The 13,232-nt window shown below is 46.4% G+C and overlaps 1 non-coding gene across 1 annotated transcript; it reads right to left on the bottom strand.

The window, feature by feature from the left end:
• Positions 1-6,652: 6,652 nt before the first annotated feature.
• LOC119942971 lies at positions 6,653-6,790 on the bottom strand. Its single transcript, XR_005455462.1, has one exon. It is a non-coding gene; the product is annotated as a small nucleolar RNA SNORA7 (small nucleolar RNA).
• Between the last annotated feature and the right edge of the window lie 6,442 nt (positions 6,791-13,232).

Genomic DNA, 13,232 nt, shown 5'->3' with positions numbered 1-13,232 from the left:
AAGTCACACAACTGACAATTGGCGGAGCCAGGATTTGAACCCATGACCACTGACTCCAAAGCCCGTGTTCTTTCCACTGAACCACACTGCTTCTCAGATCATCTTTTCTTTTCAGACACCCAGGGGAGTTGAGGAAATGCAGTGAGAGGTCAGGGGCTGGTGAGTTTTCATTTCTGACCTGCTGACCTCCTCCAGCCCGACTCTTCCCCGCCACCAAAGGTGGTCCTGTCTTCCCCTCCTTCGCAGGTGAAATCTCCTGCGAGGTCATTCCTGATCGCAGAATGCACCAAGATGAGGCAGCCGTATTGAATGCTTTCCGGTTTTGGGGGCTGAGGGCCCCCAGCCTCACTGATCTTGGCTCCGGAGGCAGGGAGGAGTGGTGATCCAGTCCTTGGATGGAACGGAATGTCCCAGCCGGATTCAAGGTCATCTTCCTGTCTCTAGAATTGACGGAGTCATCTACCAGTTGGGGATTATTACGGTATTTGTTAAGTGTTTACTAGGTGGCAAGCACTGTTCTAAAGGCTGGGGTAGATACATGTTAATCAGGTCAGACACAGTACTCGTCCTGCTTGGGGCTCAATGGTCTAAGAAGTGGGATGAAGTAAAGTGACCGGATCAGCTCTTGGCAGTTCAGCCTGGATCCAGGCTGAGGGTAGATTTGATCCAGCCTGGAGTTCCCAAAGCAAAATTCTATTTTCACTCATGGGCTTGAAGCCAAACGTTGTCCTGAACAGTGAAGCCAACCCCGCAATCAAAGGGTTGAGAGCCAGCGTGGCATAATGGATAGAGCCAATGCTTGGGAGTCAACAGGTCATGAGTTCTAATCATTCATTCAATCATATTTATTGAGCGCTTAGTATGTGCAGAGCACTGTACTAAGCACTTGGAAAGTACAATTCAGCAACAGATAGAGACAATCACTACCCAACAATGGGCTCACAGTCTAGAAGGGTGAGACAGACAACAAAGCAAAACAAATAGACAGTCACCAATAGCTTCAAAATAGATCAGTAGAATTATAGATATGTACACATCATTAATAAAATGAATAAGAAATACATACAAATATATACAAGTGCTATGGGGAGGGGAAGGGGGTAGAACAGAGGGAGGGAGTAGGGGCGATGGGGAGGGGAGGAGGAGCAGAGGAAAAGAGGGGCTCAGTCTGGGAAGGCCTCCTGGAGGAGGTGAGCTCTCAGTAGGGCTTTGAAGGGGGGAGAGAGCTAGTTTGACGGATGTGAGGAGGGAGGGCATTCCAGGCCAGAGGTAGGATGTGGGCCAGGGGTCGACGATGGGACAGGCAAGAACGAGGCCCAGTGAGGAGGTTAGCGGAGGCAGAGGAGAGGAGTGTGCGGGCTTGGCTGGAGAAGGAGAGAAGGGAGGTGAAGTAGGAGGGTGCAAGGGGATGGACAGCTTTGAAGCCAATAGTGAGGAGTTTTTACTTGATTCGAAGGTTGACAGGCAACCACTGAAGATTTTTGAGGAGGGGGAGGTGACATGCCCAGAGCGTTTTTGTAGAAAGAAAATCTGGGCAGCAGAGTGACATATAGACTGAAGCGGGGTTCCAATCCCAACTTGCTTGTCCACTGTGTGACCTTGGGCAAGTTACTTCACTTCTCTGTGCCTTAGTTACCTCATCTGTAAAATGGAGATTGAGACTATGAGCCCCACGTGGGACAGGGACTGGGTCCAAACTGATTTGCTTGTATCCACCCCAGCGCTTAGTGCAGTGCTTGACAGATAGTGACAAAAACCATTATTGTTAAGATCATTAAGGAGCGGTGAGCAAATTATCGACATCTTGAGCCGAAACTCCAGCTCCAATGGCTCCAATCAGAAGCTGCGGCGAAGACAAAGCCATCCCCAGGAATCTGGAGAAGGAAGCAACAGGGCAGGAGAGAAGCGGAAGCTTTAGATCTTCCCCAAAGAATGCAGCACTAAATGAAAACCATTCAAGGCTCCACGGATTATGACGTGCAATTCCCCCTCGTCCAGTGCACAAGAGTTATTAAGTGTGTCCCCGACACTCCTGTTTTCCTTCATGTACGTGATTATTTTATCCAGGCAACTTCGGGAAGAGTTATAGGCTGAGATCCAGCCAAGAAACAGCGAGATGAACAGCAGGGAAAGGCAAAGGGCCTGCTTTTGACTGGACGGAAGCACCCACAGGGATTATCTGTTGAGCGAAGAACCTGGGGGATGTCTGCGGAAGCCCCCCTGGAGGGTTAGAGGATACAGAAAGGTAGTTGTGGGGTGACGGGGAGGACCAGACTGGCAAAGAGAAGCAGTGTGGCCTAGAAAAGCAGCAGGGACTAAAAGAAAGAGATGGCTCTGATCGGAGGATCTACATTCCAATCTCTGCTCTGCCATTTGTCTGCTGTGGGACCTTGGGTAAGTCACTTCACTGCTCTGGGCCTCAGTTTCCTCACTGTATAAAGGGGGCTCGATACCTGTCTTCTCTCCTACTTAGACTGTGAGCCCCGTGTAAGGCAGGGACCGTATCCATCTTGATTATCAGCACTTAGAACAGTGCTCAGCATTTAGAACAGTGCTTGGTACATAGTAAGCGCTCAACAAATGCCATCATTATTACTATTACTATTAGTATTATCGATCAATCAGCCAGTCAATCAATCAGCTGTACTTATTGAGTGATTACTCTGTGCAAGGCACTGCTTTAAGTGATTGGGAGAGTACAACACAACAATATAGCAGACACATTCCCTGCCCACAGAGAGCTTGCAGTCTAGAGGGGGAGACAGGCATTAATAGAAATAAATAAATTACAGATTTGCACATAAGTGCTGTAGGGCTGGGGCGGTGAATATGGGGAACGGGTCAGGGTGATGCAGAAGGGAGTGGGAAAAAGGGAAATGAGGGCCAAGTCTGGGAAGGCCTCTTGGAGGAGATGTGCCTTCAGTCGGGCTTTGAATGTGGGGAGAGGAATTGTCTGTCGGATATGAAGAGGAGGGCTCTTCTGGCCAGGGGCAGGACATGGGCGAGAGGTCGGTGGCGAGATAGATGAGATCTAGGTAAAGTGACTAGGTTGACATTAGAGGAGAGAAGTGCACGAGTGGGGTGGGAGTAGGAGGGTAGTGAGGTGAGTAGGAAGGGGCAAGGGGATTTACTGCTTTAAAGCATGAGTTTCTATCTGATATGGAGGTGGATGGACAATCACTGGACGTTCTTGAGGAGTGGGGAAACCTGGACTGAATGCTTTTGTAGAAAATATCTACCTCAATGCTTGGCACATAGTAAATGCTTAACAAGGATAATAATAATAGTAATAATAATGATAATAATGGCAAGTGCTTAGTACAGTGCTCTGCACACAGTAAGCGCTCAATAAATATGATTGAATGAATTTATTAAGCGCTATGTGCAAAGCATTGTTCTAAGCACCGGGGAGGTTACAAGGTGATCAGGTTGTCCCATCGGGGGCTCACAGTCTTAATCCCCATTTTACAGATGAGGGAACTGAGGCACAGAGAAGTGAAGTGACTTGCCCAAAGTCACATAGCTGACAAGTGGCGGAGCTGGAATTAGAACCCATGACCTCTGACTCCCAAGCCTGCGTTCTTTTCATTGAGCCACCCTGCTTCTCGTAATAATCACAACAATAATATTAATTAATTAATAAATACAATAATATTAATACATTGTATTTACCTCAGGAATTGGGGATTAATTATTCATTCATTCAATCATATTTATTGAGCACTTACTGTGTGCAGAGCACTGTACTAAGCGCTTGGGAAGTACAAGTTGGCAACATATAGAGACGGTCCCTACCCAACAGTGGGCTCACAGTCTAGAAGACTAGAATTATGGTATTTATTTACAGTATTTATTAAGCACTTACTGGATGCCAAGAACTGTCCCAAGCACTAGGAGAGATGCAAGTTAATAAGGTCAGACACAGTCTCTGTCTCACATGGGGTGTGCAGTCTAAATCGGAGGGAGCGGGCAGAGAGAAGTTGAGTGACTTGCCCAAGATCACACAGCAGGCAAGTAGCAGAGTCAGAATTTGAACCCAGGGTCTTCCGACTCCCAGGCCTGAGCTCTTTCCACTCTGTCACACTGGTTCTAAAAGTGTTGTCCCCAGAGGCTGGGAAGATGAAGAATCTGGCTGGGCTTGGTGCTCTTCTCTCTCCTGAGATTGCTGACCATGTCCGGAGTTTAGATTGTAAAATTCTCCAGGAATTCTACTTTTATCTCATGCTCCCAAGTGCCTGTTTTTGGGTTTTTTTAATGGCATTTGTCAAGAGCCTATCATGTTCTAGGCACCATACTAGACACTGGGGAAGACACAAGCTAATCAGGTAATGATAGTGTTTGTTGAGTGCTTATTATGGGCCAGACACTGTGCTAAGTGCTGGGATGGATTCAAGCAAATCAGCATCGACAGAGTCCCTGTCTCACAAGCAGCATGGCCTAGTGGATACATCAGGGGCCTGGGAGTCGAAGGTCATGGGTTCTAATCCCGACTCCACCACTTGTCTGCTGTGTGACCTGGGCCAAGTCACTTCACTTCTCTGTGCCTCAGTTTCCTCATCTGTAAAATGGGGATTGAGACTGTGAGCCCCACATGGGACAGGGACTGTGTCTAACCCAATTTGCTTGTATCCACCCCAGCGTTTAGTGCACTGCCTAGCACATAGTAAGCACTTAACAAATACCATTATTATTATTATTATTTTACAGATGAGGGAACTGAGGCCCAGAGAAGTGAAATGGCTTGCTCAAGTTCACACAGCAGATGTGGCAGAGCCAGGATTAGAACCCAGGTCCTTCTGACTCCCAGGCTTGGGCTCTATCCACTAGGCTATACCCAGGAGTCCATCTCCAGCAATGGCATCCAAGGGTCATCAGTTCAAGGCTAATGTGAGGGAGTTCCCTTTGTAATTATCAATTTAGCCCCATGCCAAGGCTCTGAGAATCTTGGGGTACAGACCTCCTTCCTGGCAGATTGTAATAGGTAAAAAAGCCTTCACACAGTTAGGTTCACACTCCCAAGACTTGTTACTGCCAATCCTCAAATATGAAGAGTTGCTCGAACAGGTTGTCGATCAATAAAACTAAACGCAGTCCTCACCTTAATAATAATAATAATAATAATGATGGCATTTGTTAAGCGCTTACTATGTGCAAAGCACTGTTCTGAGCGTTGGGGAGGATACAAGGTGATCAGGTTGTCCCACGTGGGGCTCACAGTCTTAATCCCCATTTTACAGATGAGGTAACTGAGGCCCAGAGAAGTGAAGTGACTTGCCCAAAGTCACACAGCTGACAATTGGCAGAGCTGGGATTTGAACCCATGACCTCTGACTCCAAAGCCCGGGCTCTTTCCAATGAGCCACGCTGACGCTTACCCTTCTCCTCTGAAGAGGGAGAGGGACCCAAGGGAAAGAGAACCCTCTAATCCCTACTTTGCTCTGATGCAATGATCATTGTTTTGAAAAAAGATCTGCACGCATCTCCCTGGTCTAAAGAACCTCCAGTTGTTGTCCATCCACCTCTGCATCCAACAGAAACTCCTCACCGTCAGCTCAAAAGCCCTCAGTCTCCTTGTCCCTTCCTTCCTCAACTCACTCCTCTCTTACTCCAATCCAGCCAGCACACTTGGCTCCCCTAACTGTTAACCTACTCACTGTACCGTGATCTCGTCTATCCTGGCGGCGACCCCTCGCCCACATCTTGCTTCCTTTCTGGCCCTCTGTCCCCTTCCATATCAGCGTGGCTCAGTGGAAAGAGCATGGGCTTTGGAGTCAGAGGTCATGGGATGAAATCCCAGCTCCGCCAATTGTCAGCTGCGTGACTTTGGGCAAGTCACTTCACTTCTCTGCACCTCAGTTCCCTCATTTGTAAAATGGGGATGAAGACTGTGAGCCCCCCGTGGGACAACCTGATCACCTTGTAACCTCCTCAGCGCTTAGAACAGTGCTTTGCACATAGTAAGCACCTAATAAATGTCATTATTATTATTATTATTGTTATTATATCTAACAGACCGCCACTCTCCCCGACTTTAAAACCTTAATTTAAATCACATCTCCTCCAAGAAGCTACCCATGGCTGATCTTTCATTTTCTCCCCCTATCTTCTCCCCCTTTGGCATCACCTATGCACTTAGATCTGTACCTCTTAAATGCTCTCATCCACACCCCACCTCCAGCCCCACATGATATATGTTCATATCCTTAATACTCTGCTGCTTCCCCTACCCATAATTTATTTTAAAGTCTGTCTTCCCTACTAGATTACTTCTTCCCTTGTGTCAAACACAGTGCTTAGCATCTAATGAATGTTTCATAAATACATACTTTCATTACTGCTAAAATAGCCCAAGATCATGTTGAGGATGTTTTTATGGGTTGATTTTTGTTTCACTTCTGTTCATCCTTCTTCGGTTGAGTTCCACTGTTGTTGTTTTATGCCGTCAAGTCGTGTCCGACTCATAGTGAAGCCACAGGCACATCTCTCCCGGAATGCCCCACCTCCATCTGTAATCATTCTGTTAGTGGATCCAGAGAGATTTATTGGTAAAAATCCGGAAGCAGTTTACCATTGCCTCCTTCTGCTCAGTAAACCTGAGTCTCCACCCTCAACTCTCTCCTGTGCTGCTGCTGCCCAGCACGGGTGAGTTTTGACTTGTAGCAGATTGCCTTCCACTGGCTAGCCACTACCCAAGCTAGGAATGGAATGGATATGCCTCTGCTTGACTCTCCCTCCCATAGTTAAGACTGGTAGAGGACTGGAAACTCTCCAGTTGCAACCTTGAGAGGTATGAGTTCCATTAGATGGTCAGAAGAGAAAGTGCCAGAACTGCTTCTCTGTGGGATAAATCTATTGTTCTAGCCAGATTCCTAATTTTTCTTTATAGTATTTATTAAGCCCTTATTATCTATCAGGTACAGTGCTAAGCACAAGGGTAGACACAAGACAATCAGGTTGGACTTAGTCCATGTCCCACATGGGGCTCACAGTCTAAAAGGAAGGGAGTCCTGGAATTTTATTCCCATTTTGCAGGGGAAATTGAATCCCAGAAATGTTGAATAACTTGGCCAGTCACACAAGTAGGGCCAGTGGCCAGGCTGGGATTAGAACTCAGGTCCCTTAACACTCCATCCTGTGCTCCTTTAGCCGCTCTCCTACTTCAGTTCAGCCCACAGACTTCGATCCTCCAATGCCAACCTTCTCACTGTACCTCCATCTCATCTGTCTCGCAGCCAACCTCTCACCCACCTCCTGTCTCTGGCATGGTTGTATTTCCCAAGTGCTTAGTACAGTGCTCTGTGCACAGTAAACGCTCAACAAATATGATTGAATGAATGAATCCCTCTTCATATCTGACAAACAATGACTCTCCCTCCCTACAAAGCCTTTTTGAAGACACATCTCCTCCATGAGGCCTTCCTTGATTAAGGCCTCCTGTCCTCTTCTCCTACACTCATCTGCATCTCCCTGACTTGTTCCCTTTATTCATCTTCCTTCCTATCCCTAAAGTACTTATGTCTTATCTGTCATTTTACGTTATTTATTCATTCATTCAATCATATTTATTGAGCACTTACTGTGTTCAGATCACTGTACTGAGTGCTTGGAAAGTACAATTCAGCAACAGAGAGAGACAATCCCTGCCCACAACGGGCTCACAGTCTAGAAGGGGGAGACAGACATCAAAACAAGTAAACAGGCATCAATAGCATCAATATTTGCTATTTATATGAATGTCTTTCTCCTCATATAAATAAAAATAAATAAATAAATAATAGCATTTGTTAAGCGCTTACTATGTGCATAGCACTGTTCTAAGCACTAGGGAAGATACAAGGTGATCAGGTTGTCTCACGTGGGGCTCATAGTCTTAATCCCCATTTTACAGATGAGGGAACTGAGGCACAGAGAAGTGAAGTGACTTGATCAAAGTCACACAGCTGACAAGTGGCAGAACTGGGGTTTGAACCCATGACCTCTGACTCCCAAGCCCGTGCTCTTTCCATTGAGCCACTCTGCTTCTCTAAGACTGAAGACTAAGACTGCTTCTTGTATAGACTGAAAGCGCAATGTGGGCAGGGAATGGGTCCGTTATATTGTTATGTTGTACTCTTCCAAACCACATTGCCTCTCGGCCCTGTCCGAAAGAACTTTTCGTTATGTCTCCTTCAGACCTTAGCGTTTTTTTTCAAACGAAAAGCTAAGATCACGTTCAAGAGTGAGTCTACTTTACAAAACACTTCTATGAGGGAAAGCACTTAGTACATTGCTCAAGGGCTTAGTTACACTGCTTTGCACACAGTAAGCGCTCAAATGATTCGATTGAATGTGATTCAGTATGATAGAGAAGCAGCATGGCCTAGTGGATAGAGAATAGGCCTGGAAGTCAGGAGGTCATCAGTTCTAGTCCTGGCTAGTCTCAGTCTCCCTCGCGGGCTCCTCCTCCCCCTCCCATCCCCTTACTGTAGGGGTTCCTCAAGGGTCAGTTCTCGGTCCCCTTCTGTTCTCTATCTATACTCACTCCCTTGGGAAACTCATTTGCTCCCATGGCTTCAATTAGCATCTCTACACTGATGACACCCAAATCTACATCTCCACCCCTGCTCTCTCTCCCTCCCTCCAGGCTCGTATCTCCTCCTGCCTTCAGGACATCTCCATCTGGATGTCTGCCCGCCATCTAAAACTCAACATGTCTAAGACTGAGCTCCTTATCTTCCCTCCCAAACCCTGTCCTCTCCCTGACTTTCCCATCATTGTAGACGGCACTACCATCCTTCCCGTCTCACAAGCCCACAACCTTGGTGTCATCCTCGACTCCGCTCTCTCATTCACCCCACACATCCAGTCTGTCACCAAAACCTGCCGGTCTCACCTCCACAACATCACCAAGATCCGCCCTCTCCTCTCCATCCAAACCTCTACCTTGCTGGTTCAATCTTCCTCCTATCCCGACTCGATTACTGCATCAGCCTCCTCTCCGATCTCCCATCCTCCTGTCTCTCCCTGCGTCAGTCTATACTTCACTCTGCTACCCGGGTTATCTTTGTACAGAAACACTCTGGACATGTCACTCCCCTCCTCAATAATCTCCAGTGGTTGCCTGTCAACCTACGAATCAAGCAAAAACTCCTCCTCTCGGCTTCAAGGCTCTCCATTACCTCGCCCCCTCCTACCTTGACTCTCGTCTCTCCTTCTCCATCCCAGCCCGCACCCTCCACTCCTCTGCCACTAACCTCCTCATTGGGCCTTGTTCTCGCCTGTCCCACTGTCGAGCCCCGGCCCACTTCCTTCCCCTGGCCTGGAATGCCCTCCCTCCAGACGTCCACCAAACTAGCTCCCTTCCTCCTTTCAAAGTCCTACTGAGAGCTCACCTCCTCCAGGAGGCCTTCCCAGACTGAGCCCCCTTTTCCCTCTCCTCTTCGTCTCCCCATCGCCCCCCTCCCTCCCTCTGCCTTACCCCCTTCCCCTCCCCACAGCACTTGTATATATTTGTACATATTTATTACTTTATTTATTTTACTTGTACATATTCACTACTCTATTTTATTAATGATGGGCATATAGCTATAATTCTATTTATTCTGATGGTTTTGACACCTGTGTACTTGTTTTGTTTTGTCGTCTGTCTCCCCCTCCTAGACTGTGAGCCCATTGTTGGGTAGGGACCATCTCTATATGTTGCTGACATGCACTTCCCAAGCGCTTAGTACAGTGCTCTGCACACAGTAAGTGCTCAATAAATACGATTGAATGTATGAATGGCTCTGCTGTGTGACCTTGGGCAAGTCACTTCACTTCTCTGTGCCTCGGTTCCCTCATTTGTAAAATGGGGATGAAGACTGTGAGCCCTATGTGAGACAGGGATCGTGCCTAACCTGATTATCTTGTGTCTGCCCCAACACTTAGAGCAGTGCCTGGCACATAGTAAACGCTTAACAAATACCATTACTATTATTATTATTGACTGAAAAGAAAGATGTTCCTGTTAGGCTAAGATGGAAACACCACACTCTGTCTCTCTCTGTCTCTCTCTTTCCCCACAGGAAAAATGAAAAAGGCCAGCAGGAAAAAGAGCGTGAAATTAGGGGCGGAAAATAATGGGGCCACCATCACCTCAGGGGAGGTGTTTCTGGCCCCTGCCCTCGCCCAGGGCTTGAATTTCTCAGGACATCTTGGGTTCCACGTTGGGTCCAGACAGGTATATCGTGACTATTTCCGAAGCACTGCATGATGAGAAATCTTCCCCTGGCAAGCCCGCGGTGGTGATGGATGCCACAGGGATAAGGAGAACCGGGAGATGGGTTCCCTTGGTGGGAAGGGGAGGGTGGAGGGGAGAGGGTAAGGGGTGAATTGCAGAGCGTAGAAAATGAGATTTGTGTGCTCAAGCCTGGGGGAGGGGGAGGGTGAGAGAAGGGGCAACGCATGGGAAATTCCTATAAAAGGCAGAAAATTGCATAGCTCCGGTTGGGAAGAGCTAGATCACGGCCTTCTTGATTTCATACCAATTTCCCCATCTCCAGTTTCTTGGGCTCTTATTCAACCGCCACAGAAACCCATCCAGGATATTCGCTGTTCTATAAAAGTGGCAAGGTTGCCGTGTCCAACCTGATTTCCTTGTGAACACCCCAGCGCTAAGTACAATGCCCGGCATATAATGCTCTGCACACAGTAAGCACTCAATAAATACAATTGATTGATTGATTGATATAGTCAGCACTTAATACCACCATCGTTATTATCATTATTATTATTTTTCTCAACGAATCGCAGGCCTCGGCTGGGCCGGTCCAGGGGCAGACCTGTCCGAACAAAGCAGTATGGCCTAGCGAGAAGACCACCGGTCTGGGAATCGGAGGATTGGGGTTCTAATCCCAGCTCCTCCACTGCTGGGTGACCTCAGACAAATCATTTCAATTCTCTGGGCCTCAGTTTCCTCATCTGAAAAATGGGGATTCAATACTTGTTCTTCCTCCCACCCACTGGAGGAACCTCAGAGGTTTTTTTTTTACCTTTTTCAATGGTATTTATTAAGTGTCTGCTATGTGCCAGGCACTGTACTAAGCATCGGGGTAGATGTGAGGTAAGTTGGATACAGCCCCTGTCCTACATAGGGCTCACAGTCTTACTCCACATTTTACAGTTGAGGTAACTGAGGCACAGAGAAGTTAGGCAACTTTCTCAAGGCCACACAGCAGACAGGTGGCAGAATTGGGATTACAAACAAGGTCCTCTGATTCCAAGGCCCGTGCCCTTTCCAAAAGGCCATGTTGCTTCTCTTACCTGTTCTTCCTCTCTCTCAAACTCCAAGTCCCAACTGACTGTCCAACCTGATTATCTTGCCCAGTGCTTAGCACTGTACTTGGGACATAGTAGCACTTAATAAATACCACAATTATTACTCTCCCATGTGTCTAGATTAGTGCTAAGCACAGAATAGGTGCTGGACAAATAATAATATAATAATAATAATAATGATGGCATTTATTAAGCACTTACTATGTGCAAAGCACTGTTCTAAGTGCTGGGGGAATTATAAGATGATCAGGGTGTCCCGTGGGGGGCTTACAGTCAATCCCCATTTTCCAGATGAGGTAACTGAGGCACAGAGAAGTCAAGTGACTTGCCCAAAGTCACACAACTGACAATTGGCGGAGCCGGGATTTGAACCCATGACCACTGACTCCAAAGTCCGTGCTCTTTCCACTGAGCCACGCTGCTTGATGTTGTTGATGATGTTGTTGATAGAGTCTGGGAGCAGGAAGCTAGTTATTTAATTACCTAATGACCTCAACTGCTAAGTCCCCTACAGAAAGTACACATGACCCTTTGACCTTTTAAGGTGCACTCCAAACATACATTGATCTTGCAGAGCTCTTCAAATGCTTATTTTTTTTCCCTTCTGGTGGACGAGATATTCTTTTTTGTAATTCTTGTATGTAGTGAAGAAGAAGCATGGCCTAGTGGATAGAACCGGGCCTGGAGTCAGAAAGATCTGGGTTCTAATCCTGACCTCTTGTCTGCTGTGTGACCTTGGGGGCAAGACACTTCATTTCTCTGGGCCTCAGCTACCTCATTTGTAAATGGGGATTAAGACTGTGAGTCCTGTGTGGGACAGAGACTTTGACCAACCTGATTATCTTGTATCTACCCCAATGCGGTGCCTGACACCTAGTAAGCTCTTAACAAATAACATAAAATTAAGTAAATTTAGTTTAATTTATTTTCTTTTTTCTTGAGAGACCTTTTCTAGTCATCCTTAGATGTCCTTTGCTCACCAGGGCCAATAAGTGGATTTCTCATGCCAGAAGGGATGGGGCTATTTTTCCCAGGAGGCTTCTGGGAAAGTTGAAAGCTTTGAGTCCAGACCTACATCACTGGTAGCAGTGACTAAAACAGACATCATAAAACAAAACCCTGATGAATAATAGCACTTGGCTAGAGGAGGAAACATTGCTTGGCTTGTTATCCAAAAATGAAAGATCCAGGATATGCTGTAGGGATTTTTTTTAAAGGACCTGCTATTCCTTTAACCTGATACCGGCTTAATTTTCAAATAATAAGTGGTGTATTCTTCAGTGGTCATCTCCAAAGGCAATCACACAGCTATTCACTTAGCTACCCAACTGAAAACTACTAAAAACACCAACTTTATGACTCAGACATCTAATAGTAATAACACAGATAATGTAAGAATAAGAATTATTATAATAATTATTGTAATAACCGTAGCACTTTCTACACGCCAAGCATTGAAGTGAAGTGACTTGCCCAAGGTCACACAGCAGGCAAGAGGCAGAACTGGGATTAGAACCCAGGTCCTCTGACTCTCAGGCTTGGGGTCTTTCCATTTGGCCACTAAATAGTAACTATGAACTCCTCCCCCAACTTCTCTTAGTTGCTTAATTTTTTTCCTCGACTCCTTTTGGACCATAGGTTATTTCAATTATTCAATAAATACTCTGCTTTTTTCTCCCTTATTTTCACCATTTTAAAGGGCCTAGAAGGCTTTGTTCTTCTCTGCCGCATTTTTCTAACATTTTGCTTGTTTCCTCTCTGAACTTTATATTCTCTTTTCAATCTGTAATTCCAACTGGCATGCCTTTCTGATCCCTCAGCAGATTCCAGAGGCAGCCTCTTTCCCATTCTGCTTCCTTTCTAAACTTACCTTTTCTGAGATAACAGCTCAGTTCTCTGCTTCACTTTGAGCGTTTGTAAAATTTTTATATCTTTCT

The sequence above is a fragment of the Tachyglossus aculeatus genome, chromosome 21 (genome assembly GCF_015852505.1).
Source record: "Tachyglossus aculeatus isolate mTacAcu1 chromosome 21, mTacAcu1.pri, whole genome shotgun sequence".
In the NCBI taxonomy this organism is placed as follows: Eukaryota; Metazoa; Chordata; class Mammalia; order Monotremata; family Tachyglossidae; genus Tachyglossus; species Tachyglossus aculeatus.
Note: the sequence above shows the minus strand (reverse complement) of the source record. Positions and strands in the feature narration are given on the sequence as shown.